Source organism: Monodelphis domestica, chromosome 8, assembly GCF_027887165.1.
Source record: "Monodelphis domestica isolate mMonDom1 chromosome 8, mMonDom1.pri, whole genome shotgun sequence".
Taxonomy (NCBI): Eukaryota; Metazoa; Chordata; class Mammalia; order Didelphimorphia; family Didelphidae; genus Monodelphis; species Monodelphis domestica.
Genome location: NC_077234.1, coordinates 69,835,992 through 69,852,967, shown reverse-complemented (window position 1 = coordinate 69,852,967; position 16,976 = coordinate 69,835,992).

Sequence of the window (16,976 nt, the reverse complement as noted above, 5' to 3'; positions counted from 1 at the left end):
GCCTCCAGGACATAAGTATTCTCAACCTGCTTAGAGCTTCAATAACCTATCATTGTTTAATTTCAACATACTTCCTCTCCCTCCGCCATCTCCTTCTGAATGTTAGCAATGGGGACTGGACCTGTGCTTTCTTTTTTCTCTTAATTATACTGAATATTTTTTAGGTAACAAAAATAGATTTCCTTTCATTCTCACCTCCACTTCCATCTTCATCCCCTATTGTATACAAAACCAAACCAAACCACTGTAACAAATATGCATAGTTAAAACAAATTCCTGAATTGGCCATATCTAAAAAATATTTCTCATTCTGTACCCTGAGTCCATCACCTCTCTACCAGGACGGTATGCTTTATCAACTTTTTTTTGAACTCAGGATTGTCACTGAATTGATCAGAATTCTAATAAAAAAATGTTAAAACTTTGCCTTATGTCTTAGTATCAATTCTAAGACTGAAGAGCAGCAAGGGTTAGGCAATTGGGGTTAAGTGACTTGCACAGGGTCACACAACTAGGAAGTATCCGAGATCAATTTTGAACCCAGGGCTTCCTGACTCCAGGGCTGGTGTACTCTCTGCTGTGCTACCTAGCCACCCCCAAATTGCTTGTTTTTAAAGTGCTGTTATTGTATAAATTATTCTGATTCTTCTCACTTCATTCTGCATCAGTTCATATAAATCTTACCAGGTTTCTCTGAAACAATCTCATCTTTTCTTATGGCACAGTAATATATAATTGCATTCTTATAACATGATTTGGCCAGCTATTTCCCCAACAGAATGGATACCTATTACATTTTTAATTCTGGGGAAGAAAAGAGCTGCTATAAATATTTTTGTACACACGTGGACATGGAATTCACTGGAATAAAGTACTCCTGAATGAAGAAACTCTTTACTATTGCAGGCCAGAAGCATCTTTTCTATAACTTAGAATCCTAGAAATTAATTTAAGTGATTTTGCCCAGAGTTATGCAGGCAGTATATGTCAGAGGTAAGATCCAAACTCCAGGTCTTCTTGGTTTGAAGACTGGCTCTCCAGCCACTATTTCTCTCATCTCCTAAACATTTAAATCAATGAAAATTAAGTCAAAATTGTAGGATTTAGAACATTAAGAATGACTCAATTCAGTAGTTTTCAACCTTTTTGAGTATCAAAGCTCCTACTAGAGACAATGTTTTGGAATCATAGAACCTAAATTTAAATCCCAGCTCTCTCCCTGTGTCATGTCAAAGAAGTTATTTAGCATCTCTAGGCCTCAGTCTCCCTAAATGTAAAATGCATGGACATTTTCCCAAGTTTTCTAAGATCCTTTTCAGTTCTAATTTCTATGATTTTATGACATAATAGTAACTGTACTATCAGCATCTGTTGGTCGAAAACATGTATATATGTAGAAAAAGCTGCTTTGTTCCAGTAATTTTTTAAACCTTTATCTTCTGTCTTAGAGTTGATATGAGGCAGAGAGTGTAAGGGCTAAGCAATGGGGGTTAAGTGACTTGCCCAAAGTCACATAGCTAAGTAGTGTCTGAGGCCAGATTTGATCCCAGGACCTCCCATCTCTGGGCCTGGCTCTCTAACCATTGAATTACCTAACTGCTCCTAACCTTCTAATTTGACAGGTGGGGGAACTGAGACCCAGAGAGATTGAGTCACTTGTCCAAGATCATACGGATAGACTCTGAGAATTTAATGAAACCATTTGTTGTTGTTCAGTCATTTCGATTGTATCTGTCTCTTCATGACCCTGTTTGGGATTTTTTGTGCAACGATTCTGGAATGTTTGCCATTTCTTTCTCCAGTTCTTTTTACAGATGAGGAAACTGAGGCAAACAGGGTGACATCTATGGAGATGAGCAGTGGACAGGGAGAGGTAGTAATGGAAACAGAACCCTTATACTCTGAAATCATGCCTCAGGTCACACAAGTTACTGTCTGAGGTCAGATTTGAACTCAGGAAAATGAGTCTTCTGGACTCCAAGCCCAGCACTCTATCCACCATGCCACTGAGCTTCCTAATGAAACTCTCTAGATCACTGGAAATCTTTTGGAGTAAATTCTTTTTGGTAAATAGAGGGAAAATATTTGTTAAGTGATTCAACAAACATCTATTAAACTACTACTATGTTTAAGACAGGATGGTAGGTAAGTTGAAAGATAAAAAAGCAGATTGTCCTGGCCTTTCAGGAATTTACAATCTGATAGGGGAAATACAATACAAAATCCACAGATAAATGGTCCAAATGAGATAAGAACATGACAGAATGAAGTGGAGGGGAGGGGAAGGGAGGGGAAGGCCACTTTCCTTTGGGGCAGTGGAGAATCAGGGATGGCTTCATAGAGGAGGCAGTAGTCCTGAAGCTGGGTCTTGAAGAAGAGAAGTATTTGAACTGGAAGAGGCAAGGAGGGGGTGTGCACCAGGTGTAGAGGTTAGCCTGTGTAAATTCACAGAGGTGGGAAAGTACGGGATGAATTTCGAGGCCTCCAGTTTTGCAGAAACATCAAGGATGTGAAAGAGAACAACTGACTTTAAGTAGAGTTACTGACCTAACAAAGTGTCCTCTAAATGTTGACACTGCCCAGGAAGATAATCTAGGCAAGATTCTTTCCAGAGTCAGAAACAACCACCATAAAAAACCTAAGCCAGCTTAGTTTCTCTGCAAAATGAAAGAAGCTGCTTTGTTCTATGTCCTTGGGTACAAGTACTCCCCACTCCCCCAGTCCTTTCCCTTCATTTATGCTTTTCTTGGTCATAGACCTTGAATGAGGAGACAGCCTTGAAAGCCTCCTTAATCTTGTTTCCACAGGTTAGCTTTTTGCCTCCTTGGAAGAACCCAAAGACCAGACCAGCCTTGGCTGCCTGTGATGTTTGGAGAAATAGTTACTGGAATTAAATTTCCATGTTGTTCCTGGACTCCCTGCTGAATCTCGGAGAACTATTTCCCAAGGAAGAAGGATTGAGTCTGAGTCTTCTGTTCATCTAGGATGGGGGGGAGGGGGCATTGGGACTCAGCGATACTTAGAGGCTGCTACTGGTGTTGAGAAATTCTATTGGCCTATCCTTCCCTTGGGCAACACCACTCTCGAGTCAAAGGAATTGTGTTCAGATCCTGGCACTGTCACTTACTACTGGTGTGATCCTGGACAAATCACTTAATTTCTTTTAGCCTTTGTTTCCTTATCTGTAAAATGGAACAGATAAATTCTATAGTCTCTTCTAGTTCTAAATATATGATCTTATTAATCCTCTCCTTTATCCTCAGTCATTGAATATCAAGAGTTGAAAACAAGTTCAATAGCCAACTAGTCTTAATTCATCCTTGTGTGGGATAAAAATCGATTACAAGTGCCCCACTCACTCAAATAAACAGAATCAGAAGGTGTTTATTCCCCTTCATGAAAGAAAGCACTCCAACAATGGGCTAAAAAGTGCCAACTGACTAGGTAGCAAACAGGCAATATATATCCGAGGTTCCTCCCCTCTCCCTTGTCAGGTCCTCAAACCAGGCTTTGACCTGCAAATCAAAACACCTGTGCTTCCAACCAAACTCAGGTGAGGCAAGGGAAGCAACCAAGAGGTTCAAGCCCCCTTCTGTCCATCATCAGTCTCTCTTACAAACCTGTCACAGAGTCCTGAACCAACAAAAAGGGAACAAACTAGCTTCTATAAGCTAAATGCTCACTCTGAGAATAACACACTCAATTCTATCCCACACAATACAGAAAAAACAGATTCTGCTACAATATACCCAGCAAGTGGTCAACCAGCCTTTGAAGACATTTGCTGTTGTTCGGCTGTGTTCGATTCTTCTTGACCCCATTGTTTTCGTGGCAAAGATACTGGAGTTTTCCTTCTTGGGCTTATTTTACAGGTGAGAAAACGGAGGCAAACAGGATTAAGTGATTTGCCACAGTCCCACAGTGTTTGAGGCCAGATTTGAACTCAATTCTATCTTCACTCTAGACCTGTGGTTCTGAGCCACCTGGCCACCTTTACGAAAACTTTTTAAGAAGGGGAACTCACTACTTCCTGAGGCATTCCTGTTGAGATTAGGCTAAGTGAAGGAGGGGTTTGAAAAAGCCAGAGAAGGTCCCTTGGAGCCAGAGATGATAAAAGAATGTCTAAATACTCTGCTGGCAAACAAATCTGCTAGGAAACATTTGACTCTTCTGTGGTTGTGGTGTAGCTGCTTATGGAGGATGGGCAGGTAGAATATGTCATTGGAACAGGCTCTCCTTATTGCTTCTCACTGCATTAAGTATTCCACATTTAACTCTTTTTTCATACTCTGGTGGTTTAGAGCCTTTTAAATCGTCTGCTCATATTTCTTCCTCCAGTCCATAGTGATAGTGAAATTCATGTGCTGTCATTTCCTTTGCAGTATTTCCCAGCATCACTGGCATTTATGCTTGAGCTGGTGAAAACAGTAGTGATGGGGATGGCAGCTCTAAGTATCTATTTGTTCAATGTTCCATGTTCATTTGGCTCCTGATAGTTTAGGTATTCAGTCATGTCTTACTGAGGGTCTTGCATGCAGTAGACACTTAATAAGTATTTACTGAATTGAATCTAATTATCACTGTTAACCTGCTTTAGAGTGGCAGCTCCTAGAGGGAAGCAGCCATGCGAAATATGACATTTGACAAATATTTGGGTGGCCAGGATAATAGTAATAGCTTTATATTTATATGCTAGCTTATGATCATCAAACATGTATAGTCAACATTATATATATATTATATATATGTATTAGTACATGGGCAAAAGTTTATATGTTAGTTTATGGTTATAAATATAATAAACCATAAAGATAAAATTATCATAAAGATGAGAATAAAATAATAATAATAATGATGCTATTCACTTCTTTCAGTTATGTTTGACTCTATTACTCTGTAGGGGGTTTTCTGGGCACAGCTACTAGAATGCTTTGCTATTTCCTTCTCCAGCTCATTTTACAGATGAGGAAATCGAGGCAAACAAAATGAAGTGATTTGCTCAGGGTCACATAGCTAGTAAGTGTCTGAAACCAGATTTAAACTCAGAAAGATGAGTCTTCCTGATTCTAGGTCTGGCACTCTGTCCACTGAGCCATAATAGCTAATTTTTATTTCATTCAGTAAATCAATGAGCATTTGTTGTACTTTTTAATTTAAAATTTTAAAAATTACATGTAGAAATAATTTTAAACACTTGCTTTCTGCTCTTTTGTCATCCAGTGTCTTTTTCTCCCTCTTTCCCCTCTCCTTTCCCTGAGATAGTAAATAATCCGATATAGGGTATGCAGTGAATACATAGTTCCATATTCCTCAGGTTGTGAAAGAAGCCACATATAAGAAAAACTCTCAATGAGTGTTTATTAAGGAACTGCTATGTTCCAGGCACTGTGTGAGGCACAAAAGGAGGCAAAAGACAGCCCAGGTCCTCAAAGGGCTCCCAGTCTAAGGATAAACAACTATATCCAAACAAGAAAGACCTTAAATGTTAGGCTCTCTGATGCCAAATTCAGTGTTCCACCTCAAGGGAATATTTGGAGGAAAGAAATTTGTCAGCCGTGAAATCTTATGCAAATATGTGTTATTATTATTATCCTCATTTTATAGATGAGGAAACCAAAGATTAGAAAATTAAATGTGACTTGCCCTAGGATACATAGCTATGAAATGGTGAGAGCCTCCGGTCTTCTAACTCCCAATCCACTATACTTTCCATTACCCTTGAGTGCCTCGGAGGGGCCATCTCTTATCTGCCTGCCTTTTCCTAACCAAACAGCTCACTGATCAACCAAGATGGCGGCAGGGATTACATTGGCCATTGAGAACTTCTGCAGGATACTTTCACATTGACTGAAGCCTTGAATCCCTCTCAAAACCAGGACGGAAGCCAAACTCTTTTCTTTCACTGTTGGGCAAAGGATCTGGCTGTCATTCCTCTGTCCCCTGCTGAGAATTCTGCCTATAGAAAGACATTCAGCATTCTTGCAAAAAGCTTTTGGCTGTCTGCATTCGTGGCCCATCTGTTTGGATGGCATGAGGCTTGCTCCTCTAGGGCACAGGAGTCTGGCAGTGAGGCCTCTGATTTGGCACTGCATCACTTTTTTTTAAAAGGGGGTTCCCTCAGGGGTGACTTTGCTGCCACATCTTCTTGGGTGACCCTTTAATAATCGTAGGACTTGTGGATGCTGAAATCTCTCAAAAGGGAATTCTGATCAGAGAAGGAAAAAGAGACACAGATTCAAGGGCACCTAGCCTGATTGCTTGCCATACGGGCTGTAATGGAGCTCTTGCTTAGGAAAGCAGTGACAGTTTCACTGGGGATCAGAATGGATGGATTCTAGGCAAGCACTGGGCCGTCAATCCCCAGTGCAGTCATGACACACAGGAAAAGAAGAAATTACAAAGCAAGAAATCCAGCTGGTGCTGAAATATATGACTGCCCCAAAGTGAGGCTGATCAATTATATGACTCATGATTACTTGTGCAAGTAGCAGACTCAAAAATTTATACTGTTTATGTTCCAAGGGAAGGATTTCATATTTTAGACCTTTGCTTGAATTATTATTAATTTTTTTTTCTTGGAAATAAACAGTCAGGGGAATAAGGAGACCATTGGGACTGTGATCCAATGTGCCAGCCCTGCAGGGATCTTAAGGTACCAAGCTTGCCCGTGTAATAGGTACTTAATGAATAAATGAATGAAGATTGCCCCTGAGGGTGATGGGCGCATTAAACTAAAGACTGAAACCCCAGCTTCACTGTATATCAATAATTGCTGACATTTATATAGTCGTTTCTGGTTTACAAAGTACTTTGCACTTACTATCTCATTAAAGCTTCACAGCCTCTCTAAGGTAGATTGATATTACTTTCACCATTTTAAAGATGAGGAAACTGAGGCCTCGGGGGACTAGGCAACTTTCTTTTCTTCTTTTTTCCTCCCAGAACCCCTTACTAGCCATCTTAAAATCAGTACTAGATATTGGTTCCAAGGCAGAAGAGTGGTAAGGGCTAGGCAATGGGAGTTAAATGACTTTCCCAGGATCACACAGATAGGAAGTATCTGAGGCCAGATTTGAGCCCAGGATTCCCTACTCCCTCTCTAGTCCTGGCTCTCAATCCACTGAGCCATTTAGCTGCCCCAACACATGCATACATGTGCACATAAACATACAGAACACACAAACATGTCTGCACACAGGTATGTATCACATCACAGCATATACACACATGCACCTTATCATGTAATATGTATGTACATGTGTATACATTTGCTCCCTATATACACACACATAAGAATATATACACATTTATAGATAGGTGTGTATGTGTATATGTATTACCTCCTCTTTCCATGAAAGACTATTAGAGGCGGAAGAAACAGACACATAATGCATATATGTACTTGCATACATACTTATACATACATGTACACATGTATTACATACATATGTGGTAAACATTTTTTTTTGAGCAGTCCTTGATTGGTTTGGAGAGATTCCCTGCACCCAGCCAAGGATGAGAAATTCCCTGTCTTGGCCCTCCTCCAGTCTATCAGACAAAGCTGAGGACGATTCCTAGGGAGTGACTACTCCCTCGAAAGTGAGCCTGGCAGAGGGGTCATGAGAAGGGTGTGCAGGGTTTTTTTGCCTAGGATTCCCTGTTTCTTTCTGGGCAGGAGGGAGAGAGGGCGGCAGGCTGATAGCTGACTGACAGCATCCTGGGGGAAAGGGAGGGAGGAGAGCAGATCCCATTTTCACGTCGTTTTGATTGCCTTGCTCTCAAGGTCGGTGTAACGAGGGCATTCCACACGATGCCAAATTGCCCTTCTTCCCAAGAGCGAGTAGAATGAGTTGCGTTCTCCCCTTGTTTCTGATCAAAGGAGGCAAAGAGGCGATTTGGCACCTGATGAAGAAAGAGAGTGAGCGGGAATGAAGATCTCTGGGCTTCTCACATGTTCCCTCTCCATCTCACTGTTCTCTTGGCTTCCTTTCCAGTGGGGTCTTTCCCCCAGCTGGTTCTACTGAACCTGCGTGAGGAGGCCATTCTGGGGACGCTGCCGCTCTGCCTGTCTGTTCTGTTGGCAGCCGGGAGTGACTTGATCTACAGCCATACCCTTCATAAAGTTCTTAACAGCGTCCAAGAAAACGTGACATTAGGAGAAACAACATTATAGGGGACACACACTATAAATGTCAGCTGTGCTTCCCGGGAGCCAAAGTTCAGGCTATAAAAGCTTCAATTAGGTCTTTACTGAGACCTCTTAACAATATAATCTTCGTAATGGAAATTCCAACACGCCCTCCTTACAGCTTCTCCCCCCCCCCCCCCCCCACTGGGCTCCTGTTGGAGTGACAGAGTTATTCTACGGACAACCTTGCATGTCTAGAGATGGGGAGGAGGTTCTCTCAAAACCGTGCTGGTTTTCTTGGTCGCCTTCAGAAAATCCTCTGACAGGTAGCATGATGTTATTAAAGAGACAGCTATTTATATTTTAATTTATCTTTTTAGGTTCAAGTCTATCCTCATCTACATCACAGATGAAAGTGCACAAAGACAATCGTCATCCTCGGTTACAGAGAGACTACTACTACTACCACTAACAATTTTATCTAATTTTATATTAATCTAATAGTCAAGCATTTCTGTCCAAACGGCTCAGTCTTCTGTGAATCCCTCCTTGTCCCAATGACTGTCCCAAGACAATTTGTGGTTATCTTAAACGAGGAAAAGATATATTAATTTATAGTCTAGGTTAATACCAAAGTGTCTTGGATTCTAGGAATAAACAAAGAGATTTCTCTTTGGTCCATAACCTTTCTCAAAGGAGAACAGCATGTCTTGGAGTCTATTATTATTACTATTATTATCATTTTTAAACCCTCATCTTCTGTCTTGGAATCAATATTGTGTATTGGTTCCAAGGCAGAAGAGCAGTAAGGTAATGGGGGTTAAGTGACTTGCTCAGGGTTGCATAGCTAGGAAGTGTTTGAGGCCAGATTTGAACCCATCTCTGAGGCTGACTCTCCAACCCCTGAGCCACCTAGCTGCCCCCAAGCCAATGATTTTTGGTAGAGGGGAAAACAATTATTTGAGTAATACAGGATTTGGGTATTACCTTTAATATAGCCCTTTTGTCCAAGTACTTTGGAAAAAGCCGTTAGAAGAAAATATTACTTTTAATACTTTCAATTTTACTTAAAAATGGAGGCTTAAAAAACCCCCAATCCTTATCTTGCATCTTAGAATCTGTACTATGTATAGGTTCCAAGGCAGAAGAGCAGTAAGGACTAGGCAATGGGGGTTAAGTGACTTGTCCAGGGTCACACAACTAGTGTCTGAGGTCACATTTGAATCTAGAACTTCCCATCTCTAGACTTGACTCTCATTTCACTGAGTCACCCAGATACTCTCCCCTACCCCAAAAGGAGTCCTTTAATATTCTTCCAGATGGGTGAATACAGGTGGGCACCCTTTGATTCTCAGGTACCATTTTAGTCTTTCCAACAACTGTTTTCTCATTGGTTAACATATTAAAGACAACCAGGGAATTTTCAGGCAAGTAACAGTGTTTCTCTGCAGTCTACTAAGGGGCAGAAGGGACAGCCATGGCTACATAGTTATAGGAAGGTTGGGTTATACTGTATTAATGAAACAATGTTGGTTGTGGGTAATTTTACAGAGGGTATGCTTGCTCTGGGGTTGTCAGTACTGCCTTTCTTAAACCAGGCACAATAAGAGGTGGGGAAACTAGTGATAGAGTGATAGAGTGTAAAAAATAGACTCGAATACAGGACTACAATCCCCACAAGTCTTTGCTCCACTTCCCCAAAATGCTTTGTAATCTCACAGGAATTCTGAGGTGGGTCGAGATCGAGGAAGGATTTAAACTGGTGGCAAAGGTTTTTGGCTCTTTTGGACTTTCGTTTTGGAGCAGAGGCGTCTCTTCCATGATGTGAGGTTATTTTGTCTAGGCCTCTGGCCTAGGCACATGTTTCTTACTTGTATATTCTTTAATCCTTAATCCTTAATAAACCTTTAAAAAATATAACACTCCTTGCAGAGAGAAACTAATTTCAGATGCCTCAGTCTCCCCATATTCCTAAATTTTAATCTTTACAAGAGGCTCTGGGAGTCAGCAGAATTCCAACCCTACCTGCAGAATGTTCGATATAAGACTCTTTATTTCCCAGAGTCCTGGTTTCCTTATTTGTGAAATGAAAGAGTTGGACTACATGAAATTTGAGTTTCCCTTTAGCTCTAGACCTTCAGACCTTGTTGCTACTCTGAGATGATTGTAGGGAGCACTTGAGCCCACATTATCTGCCTATCTAGATATTCACTCAAAGGATTGGAGGGCTCCAATACTCTCCTATCTGAACTCTTTATCCCAGGAGGAAAGGTTTCCTCACTGCCCCTTACCAAAGATTTCTTGGGGTTTTGCCACTTTGACACCTTTCTCTAACCCAGAGCATCCTCTCCATGTCCTTTCATTTTATTAGAATCCTATGTATCCTTTAGCACCAGCCTCCTCCTTAAGACTTTGCACTCTAGGTAGCCACAACTCCCTTTGTCCCTCCCATTTGGTGTTATGTTTTCTCTACATTGATTTGTTGTAAGCTTATGGAGGGCAGGAACTGGGTTTGATGCTTCTTTATATCCCCCCACAATGCCCAACATAAGATGTTATTAGTATTATTAATGGGTATTCGCTATATATTTATTGATAGATTGATCTAACCTCCACTAATATCCTTATGTGATACTTCTTCCTAGTGAGAAGGGAACTCTGGGTTTTTGAAGGTTATATAAGCAGAGGGCAAACTCTGGGGAGTACTACGGAGTGTTGGTCTAGTGAATGATAGGGGCAAAAATCAAACATGATTTTATTGGCATGCGGACTCCCAGGTGATGAAACTCCTTTTCTACCTGTGCAGGTTGGCATGTTTTCTGTAACTTAAAGCCTTAGAGAATTGCCCAGAGCACTGAGAGATTAATTGATTTGCCTAGGATTACCCAGGCTTTATATGTCGGAGGCAGTACTCGAAGTCCTTCTGGCTTCCAGGCCAGACCTCTCAGCAGTAGGGCACACGGCCTGCTCATGGACCTGCTGTTTGCCCTTCATCTTGAAGAGGACCAGCGGCATCACAGAGTGATGTCTTGACTTGGGATTGAATTGGATTTAAGTGAGGCAGAGTTGCATGAAGTCATCAGCCTCACACTCTCACCAAATCATACAAGTCCAGAGGCAAGACAAAAGACCTCCTCCTTCATGGCCATTGGAACAAATTGTTTTCATCCATCCAATCCACTGGGGGAAGTCTTCACAAGCTGAGGGGTAGACATCTGTCTAACTCACTGACTGTCAGTTACCCTCAATCTGGTTTAGATGGTTTTATTAGGGTGTGGCCACTGTGCATGCTGCAGCTTCTTGGAGACATAGGTGAGAGTTGGGTGAATGGTGGACACCAAAGGTGGGTGAGCAGTCCTGAAAAAGTGCCAGTCCTCTTTGAACACCTCACACCCCATTATATAGACCTAGTGCTGGGCTTTAGATCTGTTTTCTGAACATCAGCCTAGCTAGGTTTAGAAAGGTTCATCACAAGATTGGAAACAAGATGTTGAGGTTTTTGGCTATAGCTACTCAAGCACATCTGTTTAAGTGACTTTTGACCTATGTTGGGTTTCTGTCCCCCAACTCTTTTCCTAGGAGGGGATATCCACACTGATCAACAACTATATACTTGAATAATAGAAATTAGTTTGATCTAGGGCAGTGATGGCAAACCTTTTAAAGACCTTAGAGACCAAGTGCCCAAACTGCAATCCTCACACCACATGTGAGCACTGCTTCCCTTCCCCCACCTAACCCAAACAAGGGAGGGAGGAAATACTCCCACTGGGCTACTGGACAGAGGGAAAGGTCATGTGAGAAATGTCCTTAGATGCATGTGGAGAGGGGGAAGGGAGCAACCCCCACTGCCATGCTCTAGCATGTATGCCATAGGTTCACCAACATGGATCTAGGTTGATAGATTTAGTATTGAAAAACAGTTCAGTAACCATGTATTCTAATTCTTTCTTTTTACATATAGAGAAACTGAGGCCCAGGGAGATTAAATGGTGTGTCTAGGTCATTAAAGACAGTAGTTAATTCAAAAGTGGCTTTTGAATCCTAGTCTTCCAACTCTGCATCCAATAATCTTTTCCCTGTGTACCACCTTGCTTCTAAAGGCTCAGGTCACCTCCTTTCCCTTGAGTTTTTTTTTTTTGGATTAACCCAGTTGAATTCCTTAGGCTGTCCTCACATAGAGGAGAGTGAAAGAAGGAATGCTAGCCTTAGATTTAGGAGAGCCTGGGGTTCTACACTTCTCACACTTGTGTAAACATAAAGGGCATACAAGTCACTCCTCTCCTGAGTTTGTTTCATTATCTGTAAAGTAGAGGTATCTGTGGTACTTGCTTCAAATAGTTGTTCTGATGATCAGATGAGGTTTGCAAATGTAATGAGCAATGCAAATACCCACTCCCTTCTCCTCCTTTTCCTCCTCCTCCTCCCCTTTCCTATTTAAACTGCCTTTCCATTTGAGTCACTGATCCAAAAAGGGAGAACAGTGATGGGGAGAGATCAGATAACAACAAAAGGAGATTTTGCTGTTTATGACCAAAGAGGGAAGGGACATTTGCAATAGAGATTCCTTTCAATAGAGCACTGGGGAAAACCATTTTCAAGAGACATTTTGCTGGAGAGAGTTTTTGTTGTTTGTTAAGAAACTGCAGTCCATAATCCCCTGTATCCACTGATTTATTTCTTGACAAAATGTCTGCTTTTCACATCTAGACATATGTTAATTCTTTGTCAAAGTCATGGTGTAAGCTGCATATGGTTTATTTCAATTAGTGTAATTGTTTTGGGTATTTAATAGCTAATTGTTTTTATTAGCCTTTAAAGCACAACAATTCTCACAATGACTACCTCTTATCCATATGGTTACAAAAGAAAGATGACTCAATTTCCCCTGTGCAGGCAGTATGAGTTCCAATAGCTGAATGTACCAAAAAGGGGGTAGGGAATGCAACGGTGTTCAATATGGCTGACTAGGTTCTGGCAAAAATCATAATGGCAATAAGAAATGAGCAACAAAGGAAACAGAATAATAAAAGAAGCTAAAATTATAACAGTCAATGTTGGCCCCAGAAAAGTTCAGAAAATTCACCTTCTTCTCTTCATTGCAGAAGTGGGGGACTATGGATATAGAATACTGCATATACTGTTAGACAGGTTTGATATGTTGGTTGGTTTTGAAGAACTGCCTTTTTCCTCCCTTTTTTTTTTTGTTTCCAGTCTTTATTGCAAGAAATAGTTTAATGGGAAGGGGCTGGGGAGGAATATATTCCGGAATGAATTCCATATAACAACAAAAGATATCAATAAAATTTAAAAACGACATAAAAAGGGTAACGAGGGGGTGGGCAGTGAAATAAAACAAGAGTAAAGGGTTTATGCAGGACTTGATGTAGCTGTTTGCTCAATACAGTTATCATAACGAGATGCCTTTTTGAATAATAGTAATAAAAATAAATCTCACTGAGCCAAATAGCTTAGATCTTTAGGGCTGAAACCCAGTTGAGAAAGATGCTTCTGATTTCTTAATCAAGCTACAAGACAAGATGCAAAATCCAAGTGTTCTTATAGTGATCCCAAGAGGCAGTGTGGCATGGTTGATAGAAACCTTGAAGTCAGAAAGATCTGTGCTTATGTCTTTCCCTTGGCACATTCTCTCTGTGTGACCAGGGGCAGATTGTTTAATCCTTGAGGGGCTCAGGGAACTTTTAAACACTCTCAGTTATAAAAGAATCGCCTCTCTGTATCGCTAATGAAATCCCATGTCTGAAACACACACACACACACACACGCACGCATGCATGCACGCACGCATGCACATGCACACGATCAAGATACTAGCACAAGCCGAGTTTCCTGAAATTCGAATTTGGAGAGAGAGGACCTTGGTTCAAGTCTCATCTCAGCTCCTTAACTATTTGTCTGACCTTGGGCAAGACCCATCTTTCTGGGTTTAAGTTTTCTCGTCTGTAAAATAAGTAGGTTGAACTGTGTAATCCTGAAGGTTCTTTCTAGCCCTAAATATATGGCTCTTTTCTACTTCAGAGGCATTTGTCTATAAAGTCCAAAATTGATCTTTTAACGAGAACCATAAAGTTGTCATGTTAGGATTTTTGGTTTGCAGCTTTAGGATGAGAAGACTGATACTCACCCTGCCTGCTGTGGCAATAGTTAGCATTTATATAGTGTTTAAGGTTTGTAAAGCATTTTACAGACAGTAACTCATTTTCTGCTCACAACAACCTTGGGAAGGAGATGCTATATTAATAATTAAAATAAATAATCATCATCGTTATCCAGGGTTGGAAATAACAATAGTAATACTTTCCAACACTGGGTAGGGGATTCGTGTTTTGTATGGTGTCAATGGAGTGTTATATGCTGGAAGTTTCATGTGTATGCAGCCCTTCATGCCAATATTCTACATGTGTGGTTTTGGTTTTAAACCCTTACTTTCTGTCTTAGTAACAGCTCTAAGATAAAAGGGTTAGGGCTGGGCAAAAGGGGTTTAAGTGACTTACCCAGGGTTACACAATTAGGAAGTGTCTGAGGTCAGATTTGAACTCAGGTCCTCCTGACTCTATACCTGTCATTCTATTCACTGGGCCACCTAGCTGCCCCCTCTGTGATGCTAAAGATGTACCTTCAACAGTTAGGATCCTGGTGTGTAGCTGCCAATCACTCTTCCTTAACCTCTCATTGTCGTGCCCCTGATTTTTATTGAGAGGGATGAATTAATCTTTGTCTATCACTCATATGTCTTTCCCCTTCCCTCCAAATGGTCATACTGCTTCCTTTCCAGACTTACTGTGTTGTTTCAGGCAAAGTTCCAGGTGAACAACAGCTTAATTAGGTTGGATCACAAAAGTTTGCAAAATTAAAGATGAGCTGCATTTGTCACAAAGCAGAGCATCCTACCAGCTCCCAGTTCCAACCATAAATGAATAAATAAACAGTGAAAAGCCCCCCCGCCCCAAACCCTTCTCTGGTTGGGGTCTGGTTCCTTCCTCCTCAACTTCCCAGCTGTAGCACGAGCCAGGCTGGAAGTTTAATGTCTTTTATTAGACATCTATCTTCCCCACCCCTGTGGTACTGAAGGAAGGGTCATAGTTTTCTCTGCAGTTGGTAAGCATTAGACTGGGAACTGGTTATTGCTGCTGGCACAGATGCCCAAAGATCAGCATCCTTGCCTCCATGCTGAGCATGGCAGGACTGAAGCACTGTTTTGCCCATTCTAGCTCAAATCAGTTCTATGGTGCATTCCTTAGACTCAGCAGACACAGGTCTCACCTGATGCTGCTGTGTTGGAGGAAGGAGGAAAAACTCCATTTCTCCCAAGTCTTCTATGTGCTTGGGCAGGGGGAAAGTGCAAGAGATTATTCTGGCTTCTGCAATTTTTCTTGTTCCCATTTACCCCTCTATCTATGTATTCTTAGGCTTCTGTACACCATATCTGTGCTATGTCTTAATCTTTTTTTTAAAAACTCTTACCTTCTGTCTTAGACTCAATACTGTGTATTAGTTCCAAGGCAGAAGAGTGGTAAGGGCTAGGCAATGGGGGTTAAGTGACTTGCCCAGGTCACACAGCTAGGAAGTGTCTGAGGTCAGATTTGAACCCAGTACCTCCCATCGCTGGACTTGGCTCTCAATCCCCTGAACCACCCAGCTGCCCCCCTACTATGTCCTAATATTGTCATATTCTTCTGTTGCAAGCAGGAACATTCTATACTTTTATCTGCTTGCTTTCTGGCACACTGTATTTTGGACAGGCTGTATATGCCTTGATTTCTCCTTCTAACTTGTTCATTTGGTCCCTGATGGAGTGGTGGGATGCAGTTAAATGTGGTCAAGCCATGGAATGAAATTCATCTGATCTGCATTCTTCACACTCAACCCTTTATGTTCAGCTTCTTCTTTCTGGTCTTTACTGGATCATTTCTGATTCACTCCTCCCACCCTGAGGGCTGATTCTGACTGTCGTCTTGGTTCTCTTTATCTGTTCTCAACCTTGTAGGGCCATGTTCCTCAATTGAGGGCAAGGATTCAAGCAATCTCTTTTACAAAAGGAAAAAAAAAATTCTTAAAACATTGTTGGCCCCATTTCCCTATTTATCCCCAAAGTTATCTAAAGACAACAGAAGCAGCTCCTATGGGAAATAGGAGCAATCAGGCTTGCTTCCAGGTCTGTAGTGTACTTGAGGTCCAGGTCTAGAGAGTAGCTACAATTGCTTTTCTTGGCACCTGGTTCATCTCTGGAGCTTGTCAGAATCCCATAGGGTAGGACTGAGAGTGACTCATGCTAATGATTAGGATAATCACCTGGCATAAGGAACAACCTGTATTGTGGAAAGGGCCATGTCAAGGTCAGAAATTCCTCTGGCACATCAAATCCAGTGTGGGGGTAAGCTAGAACCAGGAAACTGGGTCCAAGGAGATTTTCAGTTAGGGAATTTTGTGTGGAGATCATCTGAAACACAATAATAAGAATGAAGATTGTTGATACACACTTCCTTCTTGACAACCCTTTATAAAGATGGTGCATCTTTTCTTTTCTCATTTTTCTTGGATGCTATTGTACATAATTTCCCCAAGAAATTTAGTAGGAGAAGGAAATTGTTTTCAGTCACAAAACAATGGGCAGGCCATGTTACCTCCTTGCTCAGCTAGGACAGCATTGCCATTAGAAAAGTCCCTAGGGCAGCTGGGTGGCTTAGTAGATTGAGAGTCAGGCCTAGAGATGGGAGGTCCTAGGTTCAAATCTGACCTCAGGCATTTCCCAGCTATGTGATCCTGGGCAAGTCACTTAACCCACATTGCCTAGCCCTTATAGCTCTTCTGCCTCAGAACTGATACA